The sequence below is a fragment of the Meriones unguiculatus genome, chromosome 6 (assembly GCF_030254825.1).
Source record: "Meriones unguiculatus strain TT.TT164.6M chromosome 6, Bangor_MerUng_6.1, whole genome shotgun sequence".
NCBI lineage: Eukaryota > Metazoa > Chordata > Mammalia > Rodentia > Muridae > Meriones > Meriones unguiculatus.
This window is the reverse complement of record NC_083354.1, coordinates 115,633,467-115,657,939: the sequence shown is the minus strand read 5'-3', so window position 1 is coordinate 115,657,939 and position 24,473 is coordinate 115,633,467. Positions and strand designations below refer to the sequence as shown.

The window sequence follows — 24,473 nt, the reverse complement described above, 5'->3', positions numbered from 1 at the left end:
TTCAGGTGTGTGTCTAGATTTGAAAACTTTCAAATGTGTGGGGCAACTTTAATTTTAGTTTGTCCTGCTGTTTGTAAAACAGAGAAACCCAGGGCACAAATGTGACTGCTGAAGTTTATTCTTGATGTGATAAAATTGTTCCAGTCCTTAATGTGTATTTAATATCCTGTATGAGATAGTCAATGTCTTAAAAATCAGTCAGTCAACGAAACACAGCAAAACAAGAAAATAAAAACTTCTCTTTTGCTCAGACACTTCCATTTTCTCAAATCTTAAAATAAAAATCACTGTAGTTTGTGCTATAGAATGGGAACAGTAGTCATTTGCTTGCTGTAGTTGGAGGGGGAAAAATCAAAGCTATCTGACACCGAAGCAGCACTGGCTTACTCTTTCCTTGGGAAAAAAATGCATTTGCAGTATTGAAGTGTAACATTGCAGGATCCTTTTAGAAAAATATGGCATCAGGGAGTTGCCAGAAAGTCTGATTTGCCTTTCTGATATGTCTGGCTTAGATGTTGATATTCTGAGGATGTTTAGTTCAAGAGAGGATGATTTTGTTACAAGACATTCAGGTAAATTAAATATTTTATTCTAAGAACTGTCATCTGAGTGGGTTGCCAATGGCATGATGAACTCTTGATGATCTCATAGATAACATTTTAAAAGTATTGTTAACAGAGTGTTGTATTTGTAAATAGATGTATTCATAATATCAGTGTCAGGATTCAAATTTTAGAGGCACTGCATTTAATATTAGACTGGCATCTCATAGGCATCTGCTCATGAATTAAAACGACACCATGTAGAGATAGGTTTGCTAACTTACAGTCCTTGCACTGAAATTTTCTTATTTGTACAGAGACATAGAAATGTTCTGACACGTAATAGTCTGTTAATCATGAGAGATTCATTGCATAGGTTCATGATGTGGTCTAAGAGATCAGAGGTTACATGCTTCCTTCTGTTTTTGTCTGGAAGAACTTTTCCTGTCACAAATGTGTTCTCAGCTTTCATGTTACTTACATAAATTAAGACTAATACATGGATATTCATAGTGTGTATTATATACTTAAATTCTGTTGTTTTTTCCAAAACAACTAGAATTTGAAGGAAGTAAATTTCACGACAAGGATTAATGTTGTCTTACTGGTTTCAAGTGAAAATGTGCAGGAAAGATATGCTTTGATTTAGCTAACTTGAGAAAATTCTAAATGTCATCCCTTCAACATTCCTTTCATATGAATGGAATCATTGAAAACAGAAAACCATCTGCAAATGGCCACACTTGCTTTCTAGACATTTTAGTTTGGGGCAGAGTTAATGCAAATAGTTTGCTCTCAGAAGCAGTGTTAGTACCTTAACGTATTTTTCTGTGCTGGACATTTCACATCTGAATCACCTGTGGTGTAACTTCTTTCTCCATAGTTGCTAATGCTTGTCCTGTTAATACAAGAGTGAAGGTTTGAGAGAGCATACAGTCCTTTGGCTGACATAACTGCGCCACTCCCATCCTCACTGGTGCAGCAAAGCATGACAAACTTGACCAAAGTCTGTAAGTTGCTTCTTTGCAGATAAGACTAAATAGATTTCTTTTACAAAGTGTAATTTTTACTATTGAGAGCAAATTAGGGCTGCGCTGTGATTAAAACCAGAGGCCGTAGTCATTACTTTCAGTTTATGTGAACTTACTTCTACCAGTACTGTATTTGAAGAATTTATATATATATATATATATATATATATATATATAATATATATATATTCATATATATCAACAACTACTTAGTTGTGTCAGTGTTGGATGATTTCTTTAAAGAAATTTGAAGAGTTTGATTTGTGTTGAGAAAAAGAAACTTTGTTTTAACGAACTTTTACTTGAATTACTTAGTTAACAAATGACTTTTAAAACTGCTCAAAAGGTTATAGTATATGCTGTGAGAAGCCCAGGGTCTTTGCCACACCCAGGAATCCTCTGAGAGAAGCAACCAACATTTCCTAGAGAAAGGTCAGCTGTTATCGTCATCATAATCGTACGTTTGGACCCCGGTCCTTCCATTCAGCCTGTGTCACTGGCTATGTTTTAACTTTTTAAACCTCAGTCTTTTGGTCTGATTAATGGGGACCGGGTTAGAAGTAGAAAATAATGTTGTGTGAGAACTAAACACGGTCAGGTGTACCGTGCCCCTGGTGTGTCCTGTCTGCAGTTTTGAACTTGAAGTGGAGACGCACAGAGCAGGTGGAAGCCACACAAGGCGCATCCCAGTTCTTGTTCTCCACGCCCACGATACAGAATCTTGTCCTCTCTTCACTCTCAGAGGCCCCAGCTGTGTGAGGTTATTTGGAGGGTTGTGTCAGTTCCATTTTATGTGACTGGCTCATACCAGACTGCTCAGTGTACGTCAAGTATATGCGGCCAAATGGACTTTTTATATAGTTGTTTAGTAACTTTTAAAAGACCATCTTAGAATGTATTTCAGCATAAACTTTATGTAAGGAATATTTGCTGGCATTTAAATGCGAAATGATACATCTATAATTTAAGTAATTATAGCAAAGTTTCTTAACTACTAAGATTACAGTTTAATCTTATTCTTAGTTTTTATTAATAATTTTAATTCCTTGCCACATCGGGATTTATTTAGGCTTTAGCTTACACTGTTTCTTTTCACTTAACCCTTGAATGAAGTATAAATTTTCTTTCTTCAAAGCTATAATTATTGAAAAGTACTTTATTTTACTTTTTAATCTATATAATGATACTTGAGCCTCATTTATTCCTGAGTGTTTTATAATAACAGATAAAATTCATACTAGTGACCTCTAAAAGATAACAGATTGCATTGTAATTTTGAATATTGTTTTGTCAAATGTTGTAACAAATCTAAGAGTTTTTCCGAAAAAAGAAAGTTTTTGTTTGGGGGAGAATGTTGTTTCTAAGGAAAGCATTCTGATTCCAAATATCCTGTGCCTATGAGAGAATATCAGAAAAAATACTAATGCCTTAAAAATCTTTAGACTATGATTTCTACTTTATATATAATTCAGTATTATAATAGAGTAGCTTTTCAAACCATGGCATTTTAGTTTATTTGATTGAAAATATATAAATACAAAGTTGCTAGAGATATCTGCCCATGTTTGCTAAAAACTCTTTAATGTACTTCTAGTTTCCTGATGAGATACATATTCATTGAGACTAGTCTATTGAGGGACTGCATTTGACAATTCCATAAAAAACATTGACATTGTAATTTGATAAACACAAAGTATGAATTTTTGTTGTGCATTTTCTAGAGCTCTATATAACTCCAAAGTTACATAGTTTAATTTAATTTTCTAAGTTAGGAGTTTTTTTTTCTCATGCAGAAAGCATGGATATATGCTGGTTTGGAAAACCTACCTTCTTCTTTTTTTTATTTGCCACATACATGTTTAGTATCTGTGTGAGTGAATTCATGCCTGACCTGAGAAAACTTAGCTACCATCGCTTACAGTATCATGCAGAAAGAGACCAAAATGAAGTGGTTAATTGGTTAAAAGGAATAAACAGCATTTTCTTTCCTGGACTATAAACTAAGGAGAATATGAAAACAGAGAAAGAAGAGTTGTGGTATTGAGAAGCTGATTTGCAGGCGATCATCAGTTGGAATGACACCGCTTGTTTCTGTAGTAGGTTTGGCATGGATTAGAATGAAAGTATTTGCTTCTTTTACATTTCCCTCCTCCAAATATCAAACAGTTGTGGAGGATTCGTCTTAATATTTCTATTCTGAGGGGTGAAAAAGAGGTGAGGATGAAATAAGCCCTGAAGAAAATCAAATCAGGAAAAGACTGAGGTTGACAATGAGAGTGCTCCAGAAAGAGGACATGAATGTGAGCATACAACCTGCGACACACAGAGCCCTTGCTGCTTTTGTGTGGGTGAAAGATACCAGTGTCTCCCAAAAGGGTTAAAGAAATGCATTCTGTTGCATCTGCTTACTAAATCCCTTCCTTTAGCAGAAATTCAAATTTTGTAAAGATTATTCGTTTTATTGATGCATATAATTATAATCACAAGCCATCTGCTGATTTGGCAGGCATGGTTAAAATTCTCTAACTCTCATAACCTTTCAAGTACAGTGCCCTTGGGACTCTATTTCACTTTTATATTTTGGAAAACATGTAGGGACAAATAAGGGCGGTCATCTGCAGAATGTCAGACCTGGGGAAATGAAAGAATGGGGATTGAGTTGCTATGATGGTTATTTTCAATGGTAGGGGAAGTTATTTTTCTCTTTTTTCTGACTTCATGAAAGATGATCCTAGTTTCTATGATGAATTTTGGAATTTTTTTTTCCTAGGGATTAAAGCTCTGTCATTACCCTCCCAAAAGGCAGGTTTCAAGCCTAACCAAAAAAACATGCCAAAAGACCTTCCAGACGGTTCTTATGTTGGTCTTAACAGATAAATTCAGTGTATTTTACCTAGTCTTTCTAAACTGTGGAGTATTTATTTTATTTTCCTGAAAATATCCAGCTAAATAACCTTACAGCCTAAGATTTTAGGTTGTAAAATAACTTCCACATTTTGACGCCAGTCTTTTGGTTTAAAGACCACATTTCCAAGTGTCTCAACTATGTTGTTTTTGCATGAAATCATGCACTGGTCAGATTTCTCACAGCGGGAGTCTTCTGTGACCCTTTCTGCAACTATAAACATTTGAAGCTTGGTGAGCTTCCATGCCTGGATCACTTACTTCTGTGGGAATATTTCTTCCATGATCTGACCTGATCAGCCTTAGTATTCCAGTGGTCTGGCTTTGTATGCAGACAAATCTCAGCATGGTGAGCACCAAAAGAAGGGAACTTGGAGAAGCCACAGGAGTCCAGGACTTGGCTTCATCAGATAAAAGAAGCATGCACATATACAGCTAATACATTTCTCAGAATCTCTTTCTTTCTAACCACAGCCCATGAAATCATCCAGAGAATTATTTTCTAGAATTTTAAAAACAAGGGAAAGAATTTCTAATACTAACATTGCACAGATAAAGTTTTTCATGGCAATTAGGAGGTATAGGACTTGACTATATACAACAATAATAACCTCACACATCCGCCAGATGCTTACTTTAAGCCAACTTCTGTTTTAAGTTCTTTAACATCTCGTTTCATTTATTATTCAGAATAGCTGTATCTGTTTTTACAGAGGTAGCAATGGAGACTGAATCTTGAGGGTGCTTCTCATGTCACCAGAGGGATGAAAACTTGAGGTCATAGTCTTAATCTTTGCCCATATATCATGGTCTTTGAAATAGAGTAACAGAACAGTGTAAGCCAATGTTAGCCATGTAATCATCAAATGATGCTGGGTACCAGGTACATCTGGGTTCTATTATGGTTAAATATGATTAAGACATTGAATGAATCTGATAAAGTGACATGACAAGCTGCTTTATTTTTCTTTTCATGAACATCTGTCATTTTAAGGGTGACCTCTGGAGTCCTTTCAGTCCTGCAAATTCTGTAACTATGAACTTCTTATAACTCAAACATGAATCTGAAAAGTAATTTAAAGACAACACAAACACTCATGATACCTCTCAGATTTATATTTACCATGCCAATTAACCCTGATAGCAGAAATCACCCTGTCTAAGCACATGAACTTTACTTCCAACCTAAATATTCGATTAAGTGTTAACCATTTGGCCTCCCATGGAAAACTCTCAGCTTTGTGAGTGTAAACACAAACACTCAAAAGCATCTGATGATTGAATTACAACTCTGTATATTTGGATAATAACATCGCACCGACATGAGGATAGCTACCTGCCAGGGTATTTCATAACATACATTCTCACAACTGCCACGGCAAGTCAACAGCAAACAGCATAAAAGCAGTTCTCCCCCATACCTGGAGGTCAGAAGGTTGCACTGGTGAAGGGCCATGTTCTACCAAGACTCCATGCATGGCTACAAGGTCAGAACCCAGCTGAGGCCAGGCACTGTGACCCTGGGAAGAGATGTGCCAATGAGTTGCTTTCTTTCAAGTGTTTTTTATCCTCTTGTCATTATGTTTCACTTGAAAGAAAGTTCCATTGCTCTCTCTAGACAAATGCTTAAAACCCTATACTATAGGCTACAGCTTACTTAAACACATCAGAATTTTTGCTTTTGTACTAATCTTACTCATCCTGCAAATGTTAAAAGTCCTATACTTTCCTTAAATTATTACAGAATTAACAAACTTTTTAATTAATAAATTAGAAATTACCTGAGGGTACTTTTAATCTTTTATAAATGCCATGCTGAAACTATGATAACAAATAAAAAGACAATAAGCTTTGACCAAAATCTTTTAGTAAATAAACTATCATTAAAACTACTGTTCTTCTTATTGAACAACACAGAAACTCAGAACATTGCTAATAATTGCCAAAGTGTCTGTTAAGAGAAGAAATAATTTAAGGATGAATTGTTCCAGTCTTCTTAGGTCAATGTCCATCAAGTGCCCCAGAGTTAAAATATATTATTTCAGCTGGATAATATTTTAAGTAATTTGTTTGTATTGTTTACTATAATGATCAGAGATATAACACAAATATCAAAGGTAAAGGGTTGCTTGGGTTTTATATATAATTGATTGACTAAGAAATATTTGTCTAAAACCATAAGATTCAAAGTTATTAGGCACGCATCTTATGGAAAACATTGCATATTATCAAAGACTCCATGTTATGCTATGCCACTCTTTTGTGAAGAAATTCTCACCTATTACAGGATTGTATTTTCTCCTGTGGAATTCAGTATCTACTTTTATTACTTTTAGCTTTTCTGTAGGGATGAACATTATTTTGTTACCATTGTCTAATATTCTGACTGACAAAAATTATTTGTATATCTTCTTTCCAACAATCATTGAAGGTTTTTCCATATCTCATCTTAAGAATATCTGATTGTCCTTTAGTACACCTTGAAATCAGGGATGATGATACCTTCAGAAGTTCTTTTATTATGCAGGTTTTTTTGGTATCTTTTCATATAAAGATGAGAATTATTCATTTAAGTTCTATAAAAACTTGTGGCAGCATTTTGATGGAATTGCATTTAATCTGTACATTGCTTTGTAGTTTGTTATCAATAAATAAAGTCCTTATGCAAAAAAAAAATATTTGTCACCTAGATTTCTAAAATGTAGAGAATGGTCACAAGCCTGGGCACATGGTCCTGAGCACTCCTGAGTCAACCTGGGCAAAGTAATTGTCAGTTCCCACATGACAATAGGTTTGTTAAAATAGGTTGTGTTTGGGTGAAGTTCCACTCAGACACTCAGCTTTAAAATGTAGGGCCATGGAGTAGCCTGTTCCGGCCATCCTTCAAAAGACGAAGCTATGGCCTAAGGAACTGCTCTGAGCAGAGTCCATGTTCTTGCTTAGAGATGGTATCATGGAAGATTTTGTAGAGAAAGCACCTAAGCAATATTAAATTGTGTATTCAACAGAAGCACTGAGAATCTATTGTGTTCCACTAACCTGTTAAGCACCGAGGGTAATAGGTGAGGAGTCACAGTGCTCACAGCAGGGCATGAAGAACAAGCAGAGAGTAGACGACAGTAGGACTTGTGCTGTGTGGAAGGCAAGGCCAGGACTTGAGAACTAGAATATATTAATAAGTGAATACTGTAGGCATAGGTCAATGTACACCATATGCCCAATCTCTGAAAACTGGGGATTTGATCCCAAGAATCACACACAAAGTAGAAATGACAACCTTGAACAATCATGCGAGGGATGAATCAAGACATGGCATTCAGAAGAAAGATTTGTGTTCAGAGAATAATTTTTGGCTTTTTGAGGAGTATTAAATTTTAGACAACTGGTGCTGACAGTGAGTAGATAAAGTCAAGAGGGAGATCCAGGATGGAGAGTGGACATTTGAACATGGTTCTTAAGGAGAGGGTTGACAGTGAGAAAAGAGCCCTGACTGGAACTGAGGACCAACTATGAATGGAAAGATGGATGAAAGGGAATTAACAAAGAAAGGATATAAAGAAGGCCATAGGAAAAACTGAGGTATTGGAGAAAAGATATAGACATTTTTGTCAACCGGACAGTAATGTTAACTGCTCAGAAAATGACTGATAGTCCACGATTAACTCTTTCAGAGAGAAGATCTCTGGTGACAACAGCCGGAGCAGCATCAATGGAATCAGGTTGAAAGCCAGATGTCTGTTGTTTAGGAAAAGTTACATAAGAAAAAGAAAGTGTCTTGGTTATTTCAGTAGGTTTGACTCTGAGGAACAGAAACAGCAACATAGACAGGAGAGAGGAGGATATGTGGAGATGAAGCAGAATTAGAAGAAGTTGAAAGAAAGGATAAGTGGAGGCGGCAGGGAACACATGCAAGGAGAGCATCTTGGATAACCCACCCTTAGAAGGAAGAGGCTTCTTCCTCTACATCCGGCCAGAAAGCACAGTTTCAGAGAGAGGTGCAGTAAGTATAAAGATGACCAGAACCACTCAGTATTGACCAATGCAGAACTGCCTGGTCTTCAGCTCAGTCCCTTAAGCATGTCAGCTTTTATTACTTACTTCATTTATACAATGAGATTAAAATTAAAGCTTCTGCCTAACAAGAGAGACCCAGAGACCCAGAAGAGCTTGGGAATGTCTTCAGGAAAGTAAGCTTTCATGAAAGATGCAGGCAGTTATGTGGAGTGAAGGAAAGTGGGTGCTGTTCCTTCAGCTGCAGTCACCTGCAGGAAGGGGTGGCAGAACAATGAGGCTGGCTTCTCTCATGAGTTCACATCTGTGGAGGGAAGTGACCAGAAAGAAGCTAGATCCTAGCAGGCAGCAGGCAGCTGATTTCTCTTCAGTATGCTCCACCTCATTCTTTTGTTTCATACTAGAGACAAAAATTTTGCTAGTTTTCTCCTCACGATTAACACCCCTTCCAAACTATCTTCTCATGCCCTGTTGACTTCTTGTCTAGAAGCTGGCTTCCCTTATCCATATCTCTGTTTAAAGCAGTTTAACAGCTTCCTATCATGCTTAACATAAAATGCAAACTTATTGAATTGTCTGTATGGCTTTGAACAGGTAAACAGATGAAATGTAATTCTCTTACTACATCCTTTACTCAATTACCGTGAATTTGGTAGCCCTTAGTTTGTGCTAAAGTTGTGCACCCATCACCAATGAACATTTTAGAACATTTTTGGTTTTCCCCCAAACCTTCTGTCCTTCTTATTTAACATCCTTCCTAATCATTCTTTCTAGTTCTACAGACAACCAGTAGTATACTTTGTATGCCTGTTTATATATCTCTTCTAAACATTTCATGCAGTTGAAATCACAGGATTTGTGGGTTTTGCATCTGACTTTTTCCCCTCACGAGTATTTTCAAGGCTTGTCTCTATTTCAGCACATTCCAGTATTTCACATACTTTTATTGTTAAGTAATACTCAATGTAATACTTCTTTATTTCATTCATTAATTGGTAGAATGTAGGATTGTGTCTACATGCTGGCAGTTGGGAATTATGTGAATTATGCTGCTAAGAACACAGGCATAATTGTGTGGATATGTGTTTTCATTCTCATGTATGTAGCTCATGCTTGTGTTGCTGGACTGGTGGTAGCTCTGTGCTTGACTATTTGAGGTAATACTGGATGTCCTGGGACCATTTTACATTCTTACCAGCAATGCATAAACTTCTTCATTTCCGTGCCAGCACTTGTTACTTTCTCTTTGATTTTTTTTTTCAGTCCACTTGGGTGTAATGTGACGTGTCATTTTGGTTCCAATTTGTATTTCTCTGTAGCTAATGGTACTGAGTGTCACTTGTGTGTGGTTGTGTCATGTGTAAACTGTTTTTTAGAAATTTTCTGTTCAAATCTTTTCTCCACTTAAAATATCTAGATGCATTAAAATTTTTTATTCTATTATATCTTAATTGTACATCATGACATTTCCAAGCATATGTCCTTCCTTGATTATTCATACTTCTTCAATCCTTTCTTGCCCTCCTTTGACCAATTTTAATTAGGCTGGGTTTTTTTTGTTATTGAGTGTAGTTATTTATTGTTGATCCATGTACTTTAGATGTTTATACACTGACACATGGAGCTCTCCCTCTCTGTGTGTCATCCTTCTCGGCCTTTCTCTTTCTCTCTATGTGTTCGCAGCACAGAGAGTATGTGATCATGAGTATGCCTGTGGAGTGTAGAGAGAAACTTTGGTGCCATTTCTTTAGGTACCATACGTCTTGCTATTTTGAAATAGGGCCTCTTGATGACCTGGTGCTCAACATGCAGGCTAGCACAGATATCCTGTCTACTTCAACTTCCCCAGCATTGGGATAACAAACCTACTTCCATACCCTGTTTGTTTCTTTGTTTGTTTTTAAACTTGGATTCTAGGGTTTGATTTCAGATCTCATGCTTGAACAGCAAGCATTTTACTGACTGAGCCATTTCCCCAGCCTTGACACATATGGCTCTTCACTGTCTCAAATCAACAAAGCTTGACTTCATTCCTTGATGTAAGCAGCTCCAACCCTCTAGCTAACAGTATTTTTCTATAGCCCTTGTTACTTACTCGAATCTGTTTATTTACTCTGGCTTTGGGTACCACTCCTCAGTGGGAACATTATTTTAGTGTTGTCCATTCCTGCATCGGTCATCTATCTCATGATGCTATAAACTGCTACCGTGGAGAACCTGGACATTGGAGCAAGAGGCCAATCCCCAGTTGTTCTGAGACACTGCCTAAGCAAATTTGTAGGTTTTTTGGGTTTTTGTTTTGTTTTGTTTTTGCTACAGTTTCATTTTAGTGTCAAAATAATAAATAATTTCTGATTTATATAATTGTGTATGTAGAGTAAATATGCACAAAGAATTTATATCAGGCTGTAAGACAGAATAACAACAATCAGTAAATATTTTAAAATGTATTAATGAATTTCCTTACTATGTTCATATCCATTTTCAGTTTAGTCTGCGATAGATTATGAAGTCAGAAGTTTCATTATGATGTTTCTGCACACGCATACTAATGTACATTTATCCTCCCTTTTACCTTCTATATCCCTCCTCCTTTTCTCTTCAATTTGGTGTCTCAAGTCTGTCTCCTGTTCTCTTGAAGAATGTCTCCAAAGATTTACTGCCTCTTGACACTGGCAACCTGGAGCTTCATGTGCAGAGCACACCTGTGGACTTTGCTCAGGGTCTGTGCTGCATGGTCCTGGAGTCTGCTGAGTGGCTCCAGTATGCCATGGATGTGTGTGCCTTATAGCTCATACAGTATTTACCATTTTAGAACAAGTTTCTATTATTGTCCTACATGGAACACAAAAGGTAGGGAGATTTAAGTCCATTTCTGAGACCACAGAGTCCATGTGCCACAATTAGATTCCATGTCAGGCTGCTGTCAAAAGGTATCCTCATTCTAACTCTGCTGCCCCAACCCAGGGTTCATAGCATCCAGTCACCATGAAGCAGCACCAGCTCACTTGCCAAGTCTTCTCCAGGGTGAAGACTTCTACTACAACCCAGTGTACTGTTTACTTCTGATTTTCTTATGTCCCATCCAATCATTGAACCACAGAAGTTCACCTTCCCTGAGTGACCCCATCCTGGGTCTGGGATTTGGTAAAGGACATGTAGGTGACAGATTCTAACTGCCATGTGGTCAGGGCAATCCAGAATGAGGAATGGTAACACCAGGGGAGGTTTTATATAGGAACTCTTACAGTTCGTTCACCATAAACTGTGAACAACCATAAACAGTGTCATTCCTGATGAGTTTTGTCCAGTGGCTGAGTCATTATTCATGTATAAAACTGGAAGCCACCATTATCTCCTTAGAAATAAGTGTCCTGAAGTAAGTTCATTTGTGTGTTTTAGGTAAAAATATTTGACTTTTTCTATTGCCCTTGTATTTTACCCTTTGTTTTCTTAGAGGTGCCCAATTTGGTTCTCTGAAGCATTCAAGATATGGTCACTATTTCAGTTTAATATGATTGGCCTGATGGTGACTCTTTTCTCCTCTGTGCATCCAAGCTCTCTTTCTCTCTCTCTCTCTCTCTCTCTCTCTCTCTCTCTCTCTCTCTCTCTCTGTGTGTGTGTGTGTGTGTGTGAGAGAGAGAGAGAGGGGCAAACATGTATGTGACAGGGGAGGGGCAGCACTCAGCCATGCATGCACATACTACGCCCAGAGGCTGAGGTTGGGTGTCTTCCTCTGCCACTCTCCACACTGTTATTTTGTTTTGTTTCTTTGAGACAGCATCTCTTACTGAATCTATTTTGGATAGACTGATCAGCAAGCAAACCTCCAAGATCTGCTTGTCTCTGCCTCTACAAGTCTAGGAATTCAGGCACACATGACTTTACCAGCGCTCACCTAAGTGCTGGAGGTCTAAACTCAGGTCCTCATACTCTCATGGCAAGCGTTTTATCAAGTTATCCTACCAGGCCCTGCTTTTGTTTATTTGTAAAGTGTTTATTAATAAATTATTCATGATATTATTACCCAACTAGGTATACTGCCTCATTGCCTATAATTCCAACACTCAAGAGACAGAAAAATTGTTATGAGTTTGAGGCCAGTCTAGACTGCATAGTGAGTTCCAGGACAGCCTGAGCTAAACAATAAGATGCCTCAAAAACAAAAGAAACAAAAACTAAAAAGGTTCTCTTTCCTTTTCAGGCACAGCATCAACAGAACAAGATAATCAACTTTAACTATGCATTTATTCACCATGTTATCTAGTTTGAATGTATACCTTTATGCTCGTCACTTTTGCTGCATGCTCTGGGAGTTGGCATGTTTTATCTGTAAATATTTGATTTTTTGATTTAATATAGTATTTTCTTAAAATATATACCACAGAGGCAGTGGCCTTCCCCTGGAGTCCCCTTATCTAATTAATTAGAAGACTGATCCTCATTCAGATGATATTAATCTCACAGGACACTTCCTCTTGGAGGGAGGTGGAGATGCTCATCCCTGTACACAGGAGTTTCCAGTCTGAGAAGAGCAGGTGGGGCTGGAAGAGGGCAGGTGAGGTGGGTGGGATGGGGGAAAGGAAGAGTTAAAGATATGAAAGGAAGATTTTCTAGTTAACTAAAGCAAGGTGTTACTTTCATGAACATTCTTGCCAACTTAGAAAACAAGTCATACAAATTAGGTCTTTAAGAGCAGGGATTCTATAGTTCGGAATTATTTTACTTCTGCATATGTCTTTTCAAAACTTTCATGTAATAGAAAACTCAGAAAAATTAAGCAGCTGCATATTGCTTAGTTTGGAGATGGGCTAGAAGGGGAAATAGCCAAAGGTACAATGTCTCTGTAGAGTAGGTGAAGAACTGATAAATATTTGCTGTGGTGTAGCTATCTTAACCAGCTTAATTCAACAATTCCATTTTATACAAAGAATGTGTATAATTCTAATTTATCAATATATAATGAGATAATTTTCAAAAAATAAACAAAGAAGCTTTCCTCAGTATCTACCAGCACTAACCGTGCTGATTCAGCAAAGGTTCATTAGTTGGTGATGCAATTGGATAAATAACACAACCAGCATGAACTGAACTGGACTGACCTCTGAGCCATCCCATGAAACAGCAAACCTCAAATGACCTCAATTATATAATCAGATTTATTATAACTCTTAAAAGCCATATAAGTATGGGCAAAATTAGGATTCCTTTGCACTCTCAGCCCATGCCATTTTTTTATCTGCCTTCAACATTTGTGGGATTATGAAAACACATTGCACTAATTATCTTTTAATATCTGGGTCTCCATAGTTCTGAAGAATTTTATTTTTGCACCTCCTTTTTCAGAAAAAAAAAATATGGCCAAAATATGTTCATTTGTGTTTTCTCTCAAACTGTATAACTTGATGTTTATACTAAATCAGCAGTAAGTGAATCCAGCACCTGTATCTCAAAGATCTTTATTTGTATGTTTCCTTGATTTGTATGGCAGGATTATCTTCCCTATCAGAGTGGCAGAACTTTTATGCCTGTCATATGCAGAGGACTTGAGCTTTCACTGGCTTCTCTTCTCCAGGAGAATAGGTGCTGAAAAAAGATTTTAGTGTATAAGTTACTGGCTTACCTAAATAATGCAATTCTGTACCCAGAGCATTTATTACACATTCAGAGAATTCATTATTTGTGATAGTGTTGTCCTCTTATATTTATATGGGATTGACATTGTCCATTTTTTTCTGTGGGGCAGCAGAACCAAATAACTCAGAAGGAACATTGATACCTTTAGAACCTTTATCATTTGCTTACTGAACCCACAAGCATGGAGCCTTATTCTCTGAGCTTATATATAAGTGCTGATATATAAGTTCATGCCCAGGGAAATCTTCCCTGTCCTGGAGAGATCAGTGCTAAAGCACCTGTCTTTTGTTTAGTGATAGTCTGCTGTTTTGAGAGCTACTCTCCATTTCCTTAATAAAACACACCAGGGAGATATTTCATTCTAATTTCTCTCATTACTCCTCTTTTTCTAACAGTGTTACAAAATACCCTGGTCAGGGCTCTGACAGTGTGCTATCTACATGAAGAGCAATTCATATATATATATATATATATATATATATATATATATATATATTAGATGAAAAACAGTTTTTTTTCCATCCTCCAAGAAATCTGTAGTATAATGTGTTTTTCAAAATAGAGGTAATCAATGCAGAACACTTCTCATGTGAGCGCGTATCAGAAATATACTGTGCCATTTAAAAGAATTTACTAGGCTTCTCACTCTGAATGTCTCAAGGAATTTTTATCATTGTTTGACATTTTAATTTGTCTTATTTTATAATTTCTAATTAATTTGTTCCCATATTTTATCTGTTTTTTGAAAATTTAAATATTGCGCCAAGTCTTCAATTTCTAATACGTGGGCTTGCTTATATTTGATAATCACACCTGCAATGAAGCACATAATTACTATTTCTTTCTTGATATGAATGGCTTCATCTGAAAGTAAGAGCAAGTTCAATAATCTATAAAGTGTTTTTTCAGAATGTGCTTCAATGTTGGGACAGAACATTCAGTTTTTATCTGCTGGTTTCTATCATGAGGTATTAATGCTAGAGCAAACAAATGGCTCGGAAATAAAGAGGACCTGCTTGTCTGTTCCATGTGGGCATTTGTTAGCTTTTGCGTTTTCAGACTCTTTGGTGAGTTTAGTAATGAGTGGTTAAAGCAGTGGTCCACAAAGTGCAGTCTCCACTGTTCAGCATTAGCATCATCCAAGGACTTGCTAGAAACACAGATTTCCAGGTCAGGTCCCCCTCTATAACTGGAATCAGTTCTCCAGGCTGAATCAAGCTTTTGTGTAACTCTGATGCAGGCTAACACTTAAGAACCACTGCTCCGTTACTCTGCTATCAGTGTAGCCTCTGAACTAACAGGAACACCTGGTGTTGTGTGAGCTCTTTGTGATGTCAAGCCAGACCTTGCAGTATCCATATGAGATCCTGCCTATTAACAAGACACCCAGGTAGTCTCCAGTTGTTAGAAAGTCCAAGAGTCACTGGCCTAAGAGTTTGGGAGTTCGAGCCTGGAACTTTCCAGCAGAACAGGAGCTTTTATTCCGAGACATTTGGGATATGTTCAAACAGAGCTGCATGCTACTTTACTGTTGGTTTAGCCCCTCAGCTACCTCTGGATTTAAAAGGCAAAAGAGATTTATAATCTGTTCAAATTATGTAAACTGCTCAAATTCTGTAAAGGCACATTGTGTCCACATCACACGATGGAAAGAGAAGTCATTTAGTTAAAAGAGCCGTAATATCGGTAGTAAATCATCTATAGGATGTAGGCATATGTATGCATAGATTAACATATATATGTATGTGCATAGTGTGTGTGTGTGTGTGTTCTGTCTAGCAATGATATAGTATCCAAAAATGATCTTGACGCAGACCAAGACATAATTTTCAATTATGGAATTTACTTTGCAGTCACAAAGCTTTACGAGGCATCCTTTTCTCTTAATCTCTTTTCTACTGTTGAATATAATTCTCAGTAACAAAACTATTTTAAAGAAATCTTTTTGAAACTGAAGGAAGCTGTAAAAATCAGAGCTCAGTTGTCTTTCATGGCACTGGGGTTTTGCCAGGCGATGGTACTACAGAGCAAGTGGCACAAAGATTCTGAGGGAATCAGTGAACTTCACCTCCTTCCAAGGCTTTCACTGTTCTATGTCTATCAGTGATGAACTCTGTTTCCAGGCAGAAAAGTCATCGATCAAATAAAGCCTTATTTGTCAAAAATAATTTTATCGGGGAAACATAAGAGCAGTAAAGGATTTATAAAAAAAAAAAAAAAAAAAAAAAAAACCTTTGAAATCTTTACAGCACTCCCCCTATGTAAATAGGCCTGTCACTCCTGTGTTTGTCCACAGCTCCAGCTCCAGATGAACCAGGGTAGTGTGTGGTGCAGGAACAGCTGACTCATTAGTAGAGAGCAGTGAAAGGTAATTAACCCTGGGAAAAGTACAGCTGCCATGCGGGCTGTTCCTTTCTGTAGGATCTGATTAGAAATTAGTGTTAAACCACTGATTCTTTTTTTAAAAGACTATCGTTGATAATTCATTTTCCCTCTCAGGTGTGTTCCTATAAAAGGTTCTCAACAGTACTTATGTACAAAGGTCTCAAATATAAACAATGTTTTCTCTTAATGGTGGACACCTGTTTTTCTTGTTGTAGGATAGTCTTTAAAATAATATGTCTGGTTATTGAATGTGATACTTCCCAGGCTCGTATTCGGATACTCAGTTTGCGTACTATGCTAAAGCACTGGTTCTCAACCTTCCTAATGCTGTAACCCTTTAATACATTTTCTTATGTGTGGTGACCCCAAATAGTAAAATTCTTTGCATTGCTACATCATAACTCTAATTTTGCTACTGTTGTTGATTTGTATTGTAAATAATTCTGAAAATAGAGGTTTGCCAAAGGAGACAAGACCTACAGGTTGAGCATTACTGTTCTATAGGATTGCTTTATGTGGTAAACTGTATATAACTGTATATAAACTGTATATAATTACTTTTTAATTAAATTTTCTCTTTTCTTCTTTCCATATTTTCTCTGATGATGCCTCCCCCTGTAGCAATGACAACTCTTCGGTTCAAATTCAATAGCTGCTAGGAAGGTAAGTGATGCCTATTTAAAAGTAAAATTTCCCTCCAAAATACCTCTTCAACTTCACTGTCCTTACAGAGTATATGGGAAGTTAAAACTTGATTTCAACTTGAATCAATAAAGACTGGTATTTATTAATATCGGCACCGAGATTTGAGGCATCACATGTATTATAATGAGGAGCTCTAGTACTAAAATATTAAGAATTCATGTAGGTGACTTGAGATTGTGGCTTGTAGGACAGTCGCCTCCCTTTCTCCCAAAGCTAGTGAATGTGTTACCTTGCAAAACAAAAGGGATATGAGTCAGTTAAGAACTTTGAGATGGTAAGAAAAATCCTGGCCTACAGAGAAAGAGCCAGTTTCCCATGGTCCTTATGAAATGGGCAGTAGAACAACTCAGAGCAGAGTTGGAGAGGGGTTCAGTCCAATCACCCTTGTCAGCTTTGAAGATAAAGGGGGCATAGTCAAGAAAAGCATCAACCTCCAGAGGCAGGAATAACTCTTAGTGTCATCCAGCAGCTCCATTTTGTCAAGGATAAGGAACTGTACTCTGTCAAGGCAGGTGAGTAATGAAATAGATTATCCCTTATAGTGTAGCTTGTCTTGATTTTACACTGATGAGACCATAAAAATGAGGTATCCCAGAAGCAGAAAGATACACATGGTATATACTCACTTATAAGTGGATACTGGCCATATAATATGGGATAAACATACTAAAAATCTATACTCCTAAAAAAGCTAAACAACAAGGAAGATCCTAGGAAAGATGCTTAATCCTCATTCAGAATGACAAATGTGATAGACATCGGAAGCAGGAGAAGACACGGAACAGGACAGGATCCTTCCACAGAGGGCCTCTGAAACTCACTGAGGTATCAAAGCAGAGGCTGAGACTCATAGCCAAACTTTGGGCAGAGTGCAGAGAATCTTATGAAAGAAGGGGGCGATAGAATGACCTGGAGGGGACAGGAGCTACACAAGGAGACCAACAGAGCCAAAAAATCCCCTGAGCCCCAGGGATCCTGAAAAAAAAAAAAAAAAAAAAAAAAAAAAGATACCCTAACCAAGGACAATGCATGGGAAGGACCTAAAACTCATATGTAGCCCATAGACTCAGTTTCCAAGTGGGGTCCCTAGTAAGAGGAGCAGGGGCTTTCTCTGGCATGAACTCAGTAGCAGGCTCTCTGATCACCTCCCCCTGTGGGGAGCAGCCTTACCAGGCCACAGAGGAAGGCAATGCAACCAGTCCAGAAGAGACTTGATAGGCTAGGGTCAGATGGAAGGGGAGGAGGACCTCCCTATCAGTGCACTAGGAGAGGGACATAGGGGAGAAAGGGGAGGGAGGGTGGGATCAGAAGGAGACAAGGGAGGGAGCCACAGCCAAGTTACAAATTGAATAAATTGTAATAAATGATAGTAATAAAAAATAAGCTCTCTGTACTACATGAACAAGGCCTTATTTAAAACATCCATCCAACATTTAAAACAAAATTATTTAGAAAGTATATTTAAATGTTTTTTTTCATGTTTGACTAAAAGACAGACATGTATTTACTTATATTTCATAAATCAACCTTGCTACTACTATTCTTATGTTATATATATAAAATTTTGTTTTCCTCATACCCAGAAAGCTGGTTTTAATCAAAGTTTGGGTATAGTTGTTTAAATTTCCACCCTTTTTTTTGTATTTTATATTCAAAATCTTCCAAGTTCTTCTAATCTTGCTTGGATATAAAAGCATAACATTCTTTCAAATATTGTATAGCTGTAAAATTATCGAAATTAATTGTAATAAAAAGATTTCTTTCAATCTAAAAAAATATCCTGGGACCTCCACAACTGTAACATAATCATAGGTCTGTTCTTTAAAGCAGTTTAGTTTATGAATATTTGTTAAAGAAATAATAGAAAAGTAATAGAACAAGCCAATCAATACGTAGGAGATATATACAGCTAGTACTATAACTCCCAGGAAGACTATTGTTTCTCTAAATGAGGCAAGTTTTTGGAAGGCCAATATTGATAGTCTAATATTGATAGTCTATTTATTTGGTGATGTAAATGATAATTATTGGTACTTGGTGACTATATCTTCCATTTTGTTACACTTCTCTCTTTCAAAAAACTGCTACCTATCTTATTTCTGTAAATGCAGTAGTTGTTTTCCTGAAAAAACAAAGGAATGCTTGTGTTGTTGACTTCTTCAGTGAGCCCAAGTGAACATGAGGTAGGGTAAGAATAATGGAGTATCAGAGAAGGCAGCAACCCAGGTCTCTGCTGCACAAGTTCAGCTCATACAAGAAAGCAGAGGCTGCTGTGTCAACAACTTGTCATCTACGTGATAGGAAGCTGCTAGTGATCCTACTTGACTGCCCTGCCTTTGTGTGTAAACTGGTGATATGGAATTCCTATATCCATGTCAGGATGATGAAGGGATATTGAAAAGCACAGTGCCATAGGCACTGCGTGTTTCCTGATAAGACTCCAGTAAAGACGAGAGACGTTTGGCTAGTAAATTCTATCTCCTTTCACTGTTGATAAAATTGCTAGGCATGTTTTATCTTTCTTCCTGGATACGATTAGTTTCATTTTTCTCTGTACTATCAAATTCAGTTTTGAGTATGTGGCCATATGTCCACTTAAAGTAAAATGTAGTTGCCCAATGGTTAGGACCTGCTGGCAAATTTTGAATGAGAAAAAGGAGACCCTAAGAATGGGGTTCTCATAGAGCTTAAATGGGTCAGCAGCCTTCCTAGACAAGTCATTTCCTCAAATCTGGCTAACTGTATTTGATTTCAGATTTGGCTTATTTCTCAAGAAGAAACAATTTAAGATTATGTAATTTTTCATGTAAATGAAGTAAAAGTTGATGTTAGGGTTAAAAATATGGCATAGATCTGTCACAGTTCACACATTGATTTCTTTGCATTGGAAAAACATTTTAGCACACAGGAAGAAAAGAATTCTGGGTAGGGTAGCTCAGAACTCCTACCCTAGTACTTGTGACTCTGTGGTCCTCTGGGATATACAGCAAGATATTTTCTCACAGCAAACAAGTACCCCTTTAGCTGGCTGAGCAACCAAAGTGACTAAACCTATAGCATACCAGATGTGAGTGCCTGGAATTTATTTAAATCAATTAGTAAGCTATAATCTCAAGAATCTGAAAATGATTATTTTGGGCTTATTTCTGCAGTAATATATTGAACACTTACCATAGCCATAAAATTGTTTCTAGGGGACACATCTCTCCTTCCATGACCTACCCAAGCCTAAGTAAGAGCCAAAGACATGAGGAAGGAGAAAGCAAGGCAGAACCTAACCATCAGAAATGAGCAGGCCATCAAAATTCTCTTGCAGTACAGGATTCTGGGGGATGCTGTCAATCATGATTCGGGCATATTTTACAGTTCTCATTCTTAAGGGAGAAGTTTTTTGGAAAGTTACAAATAAAATAAAAAAAAATTGAAGACATTTTATTTCAGCTAATTTCACCATCTACTGTCTTTAACCCTTGTGCAACTGGATGAAAATATAGATTTAATGCTTTGACCAAACCATTTTGTCTATTAACAACCTTTCAGTTGGTCTTTGAGAACATTTTGGTTTTTTTTATGTGGGGTTCTCTAAATGTCTCAGGAATTATAGTCATTTAGAACATGTCTGGGCTGCACTCATATCCACTGGTTTTTGTGTCCCCTTCTTTCTTAGGATGGTCCACGTCATATTGGGACTCTTGGCTTGCTGATTTGTACTGTTGAAGACAAGAGTTGTCACTTAAATATCTTTCTATACCCATTTTTTCTTATGGGGCAATATGTATACTGCTGCCTAGAAACTGTATATTGAACCATTATTATTCTAGAAGAAAGATACATGAAAATAATCTATATTAAAGATTCTAGTTTACAATAATTATACAAGTCTAAGAATTATTTTTCAAAATCCATTAGCTCATTGGCATCAACCAAGAGTCATGCCATTTTTTTTTAAACTTCAGGAGGTTCTCCGATTTTATTTTCATCATTAGACAATGAAGACAAATGGCTATAGCTTTTAACCTTAATTCATATTTAAATAGTATTGAGAACATGTTAATGAAAACCAAACAATTACAGTTGATAAAAAAAAATATCGGGCTCATTGAAAATACTCTAAAGGACCTCTTGAAGGCAGTAAGAAAAGTGCAGAATGTCCAAGGATATCAAAAATACTTTGTGATCATGTATACAATAAAATAGCCTAAAGAGAGAAAATTCCCTTTGCATAATGAAAAGCCTTGTTTTTTTTCTAATCAACAAGTGTTCTTTGAACTCCATTAAAAGTGTTTTGACATTATAAGGATGTTTAGTATAGATTTACTCAAAATAGCACATTTAGTTGTAACACAAGCTTTGAGTGGTTATCGTAATAAAACATGGTTTCCATAGTTACCACAGGAGAACAGAGAATAACTTTTATTTCTTTGGAAGCCAGGAAGGGGCTGTAAAGAAAAGATTAAACAAACAGATTCAGGCAGGTTCATAATTTATGGCTTTACACCTGATTGGCTTTTTTTGAAGAAGAAGAAACTTGATATTATAAGAAATTAGAGTGTTCCTACTAAAATCTAAGGTGCCACATTAAGAAATATCAACCTTCCTGTTTCCTGGGCATTTAAAACCCAACCCTGAGTCAGAGGGAAGACTGGATTAGCAGGCAGCTCTGTCAGATACATTTTGACCATGGTTCTTTGCTGATAAACCATGTCATAAACAAGTTGGTTAAAAGCTGCCTGATGAAGGTAGTAACTCATTGCCTGTGGCAGATCAGGGGCCATGGGCAACTTTATTATTCGTAATCAGATGTATCCTGTTGGAATGCCTTACAGAAGGGAGTTTGAAATCCATCCTAGTGAAGGTGTCTCCAGTGCTGGCCTCATTATTTTTTCTGCTAGAATTAAGGTGTGTTCTTCTGGAGGTCACTGCCACACTGTCCCCTGCGGCATCTAACCCAAGGAGTTTTTCTGTTGAGACACAGAATGATATGGTTTCTAGACTCTCAACATTCAGCTCACCAGTCTTTAAAGCAGTTGTGATTAACAGGAGTTTTGCAAAGTTTCTATGTAGTTACAAGGACAGTTTCAATCTTATGTCATTTTTTTGCATTAGCAATGATTATGCTTTTACCACAAAAATGCATTTGTTTTAAAGGTAACAATACCGACTGAGAGAAGAGCTTATGTTTCATCTATATTTATCAGCATTCACTGTACATTTGTGTCTTCATTACCAGGAAATATTAAGGGACATTGTGCCATCTATTCCTGTTTACAGTTTATTATGCAGAGATAGGAAACACTTAGCATGTAAAATGAATGTAGAAATTATTCCTGGATAGAAACACGGACATTTCCCACTCGTTGGCTCTTTCTCCTCCATCACCGGATCAGAGTGTAATTGTCAGTAATCAGGCCTGCTTGCTGCTGATAAAACCACTCTGAATGCTAGCAGCCTTCTTTGTGTGATGACTCAATTATTCCAGAAGTGCCTCATCAAATCTGCCCCATCAGCTGGGCTAATAAATAAGGAGAAGAAACTGGCCCCCCAAAGCAAATTATAAATCCATTTGCATTAACCATTTCACTGGTCCATGATCTAGGCAGAAATAAGCATGGCAGATTGTGTTAAGCTTATTTGAATATGTTTATAATGTTTACAGCATGCAACTTTTTTTCCCACAAGGTGTTGGAATTATCAGTCATGAATGGCATCTAAATGCAGTTATGTTAATTACCACATGGCTTTAAGTATCTTTGAAGGCTATTTTGTTGCTTAAATCAGGTAAAAGTTAAATCATCTTGAAGAAATGGAGGTCTTATATAAGGTATTGAAATTGCTTCGGAGTTTAAGGAGAAGACATTGTTATTTTTAAAGGGATTGGAAAGACAAGTATCAATACTACAATACTTACTACTATAAATATAATCACTTTGTCTGAGTGACAGTGGAAGCCAGAGTTATTTCAGCCCACTATGTGACTTCAGCCTCTGTGCAAAAATGACCTGTTCTGAAAGCAAATCAAAGTTGTTGTAGAACTACTAGAACTACTTGCACTGAAGATTTCCTGAAATATTCTGTAGGACAAAGATTCAAAAACTGGGCCAATAAAAATCAACTGAATCCCTCACTGGTAACTAGTACATTGGTTGATTTTACTTTATTCTTTTTAAATGACCAACTTACTGAAGTTTGGTTTATATTTGAGCTTTCGTGATAAGTCAGGGAAGCATAAAGTATTAAAAGTGACTTGGAGAGGGGCTTGGGAGAAGATGATGGAGGGAGGGTGGGGTTAGGAGGGAGGGAGGGAGGGGGCTACAGCTGGGATACAAAGTGAATAAACTATAATTAATATAAAAAATAAAATAAAAATATAAAATAAAATATATTTAAAAAGTGAATGATGAAAAGCAATTGAACAAGTAAGATAGAAACCTATTGAATATCCAGTAATTTAAAATTGGAAACATCCTCCCTAAAACTAAATGATCCCAGTGTCTCCCTCTGCAGTAGGACCTATTTTCCCTGTGGAATGTGCCAGGCTTGCAGAAGCTCCTTATCCGACTCCCACTATGATCAAACACCTGACTATGGACGGGTTGTAAAGTAAAGCTTATGGACAACAAGAAGCAATTTTATTTGCCTAAAAATATTAAATTAAACTCATACTTACATTCATTTGTTCCAGAAAACAAACAGTATTATCTAATACCAACCTGGAGAGCTCAACAGAAGAAATTTATTTTCAATGACATAAATATTATGTGGCAATAGACTCACAAAAATCTGATGCATCATCTCCTAAATAGAGATTGTGTGCTTAATGGGGAAAAAAAAACCTACTCTAAAGTTTATTGACTAGAATTCAAAGAGAGAGAGAGAGAAAGAGAGAGAGAGAGGAATTGTGAGAAGTAAAATGACAAATGGAACCTGAAGAATCCCTTTGTATTTGCAGCTAGCAATTAGAATATTATATATACATGTTTGCTAGTATGAGATATTAAAAATGCAATTATTTATGTTTACATGATATAATAGTATACCATCATTATAGCTATAACATAAAACAATATACTGATCAATATAAAATATATCTTGAAGTTTAGAACTGCAAGGAACTTGTATTATCATTCCAAAGAACAGAGAAGTAAAAGATAATCCCTTTTCATCATTCTAGATAGTGAATAATTTATGAAGCTGTTAGATGTTGGAACAGTGGATGAGACAGTAGACCTGTTAAAAACTGTTAAAGCAAGACCTCAAA

General features: G+C 36.8%; 1 protein-coding gene across 4 annotated transcripts in view; it reads left to right on the top strand.

The window, feature by feature from the left end:
- Positions 1 to 24,473, top strand: part of LOC110557746 (ST18 C2H2C-type zinc finger transcription factor) — a 340,314-nt gene that overhangs the window by 209,308 nt on the left and 106,533 nt on the right. For all 4 annotated transcript variants that reach the window (XM_060385906.1, XM_060385907.1, XM_060385905.1 and 1 more), the window contains exon 2: positions 17,132 to 17,173. The gene's annotated coding sequence lies outside the window, so the exon portion shown is untranslated. The remainder of the gene's footprint in view (positions 1 to 17,131; positions 17,174 to 24,473) is intronic.